Source organism: Poecilia latipinna, unplaced genomic scaffold (genome assembly GCF_001443285.1).
Source record: "Poecilia latipinna isolate Pla-1442-1.1 unplaced genomic scaffold, P_latipinna-1.0 Scaffold383, whole genome shotgun sequence".
Lineage (NCBI taxonomy): Eukaryota > Metazoa > Chordata > Actinopteri > Cyprinodontiformes > Poeciliidae > Poecilia > Poecilia latipinna.
In genome coordinates this window covers 362,549-364,572 of record NW_015112999.1, presented here as the reverse complement: position 1 = coordinate 364,572, position 2,024 = coordinate 362,549, and the positions used below count along the sequence as shown (strand labels likewise).

The 2,024-nt window shown below is 33.5% G+C and overlaps 1 protein-coding gene across 1 annotated transcript in view; it reads left to right on the top strand.

Annotated features, from left to right (window-relative positions):
- Positions 1-716: 716 nt before the first annotated feature.
- The window catches only part of b3glcta (beta 3-glucosyltransferase a), a 75,202-nt gene continuing 73,894 nt past the window's right edge, over positions 717-2,024 (top strand). The window contains exon 1 of the mRNA XM_015036877.1: positions 717-795. The gene's annotated coding sequence lies outside the window, so the exon portion shown is untranslated. The remainder of the gene's footprint in view (positions 796-2,024) is intronic.

The window sequence follows — 2,024 nt, the reverse complement described above, 5'->3', positions numbered from 1 at the left end:
ATACTGTATGTTGCATTGGCTAAGCTTAAGTGGTTAAATGGAAATCTGCAGGATTTTTTTTTAAATCAGATTACTCAATGGTTAGAATAATTGACACTGGTATGTATGTATATATGCCGTATTTTTGTGCTTTCTTGACTGAAATAATTAAATGCATTACTTTTAATGCACTGATTGAATTGAAGGTGCTTTGAGCTTAGAAGATTGTTTAAAAAATCGACAATGCTAGGAAATGGTTGGCTTTTAATTGACAGAGTTATTAATTGGCTCATAAAAATCATGGATTGCATTCATTGCATAAAGCGGGGAGATCATATTGAACTTTTTTGAGTACATGTTATAGTTTTGTTTTTGTGACATTAATAATACCAGCCAACTTTTCTCTTTAAAAACTAAACCACTGTGTTTACATCAGCAACTGTGCAATCATTTCTCTGCTGAGTCCAAAGAAAAAATTGAACCATTCCCTTCTTCAAATTAATTATAATTTTTAATTGTCAGGTGGTGCCTGAGAATGTTATTGATGTATTGATTTGTAATCACTCTGCAAATTTGTCTGCAAAGGATTTTCTGCCTCCTCATCAGCAGCAATGTAATTACATAGACACTCTCTGGGCACTAATTGCAAATTATGATGGATGAATGATGTATCATACTCTGCAATCCAACTCTGACTCTTTTGGATGTCACATTTTATGGTTTAGTTCCATCTTGAAATGGATAATTTGAAAGCATATTTTTTTCTTTTTCTCTGCAGTTTTCGCCAGTGTTGTTGCAGCTGAATCAGCTGAACAGGTAAGAGAAATACTTTCATTAAAAAATTCATCTGAATTTTGTTGAGTTACAACCTTATGAAGTTGTCATTTACTTTTTTTTTTATATTCACACCGATAAGCTGATCACTGGTTTTCAGATTTGTCTTTTCCTCAGCAGAACAAGCCTATTTTCTTTTGATGTTTTTTTTCTGCTTTCACATTTTCTTGTAGTCTGCAGTTGTTGCCTGATAAAAAATTAAAATGTTCAGTTGCTCTGCTTCTTATTGGTGTGAGAGCATGTTGACAGTAAGCCTCTTGGCAGATGTGCTTACTATAACAGAAATAGGAAATTACTGTCTTGCCTTTTTACTGATGTCAACTAATTCTCTTCTCGGTGAGGAAGTTTTGCTGCTTGTTCGCTTTGCAACTGATGTGGTGTAAAATAAGGAAAATAATACCTAAAGATAAAACTCCAGTGTGGCCTCCGCAGATGGGAAGAAACCTGACTGACTGAGCTTATGGAAATCAAGCAAAACCCCTGGTCACTAATATAAACAACAACAACAACAACAACAAAATACAGTTTCTCTGCTTCCCATTTGATTAGTCTACTGTACATCTGAAAACTCAAGTTTTGTAGAATAACTTATTTTATATCTTTTAAATAAGTTATATGTAACTTCATAGAAACTTTTGCAAGGTTATACACTGTGGAGTGATCTTAAAAAGAATTAAGTCTAAAACTCTTTCCTTGCAAAAGACAACAGTTTTCATTCCAGTGTGTTCAAACAGCAGATTTGCTTTCCCACTGACAAGTACATCAAACATTGCTGGACTTTATGGTTGTGTCAAACAGGGCTCTGACAGCTTTGCAAAGCTTATCTGACCATGAGATATCCAAGACAAAATACTCTCTAGTTGAGGGAGAAATGAGTCAACAGAAGCACCTCTGCAATGACCCTGGAGACACTACTGTTAGGAACAAGAAGATAGCAGGTAGCAAGTAGCACGGAACATGCAAACAACTCCTCTAGACGCTCTTTAACAACCTCAACTATCCAAGAGTTGACAGAAATCTATACAACAAGTGGATTTTATGTACTGGATTTATGTCACTACATATAGATTTCCAATTATTTTCATCCAACCTAAAAGCTGGAAAGGAAACCAGAGAGGCATCTTTTAAAAAAAAAAAAAAAAAAAAAAAAAAAAAAAAAAAAAAAAAAAAAAAAAAAAAAAAAAAAAAAAAAAAAAAAAAAAAAGGGGTAA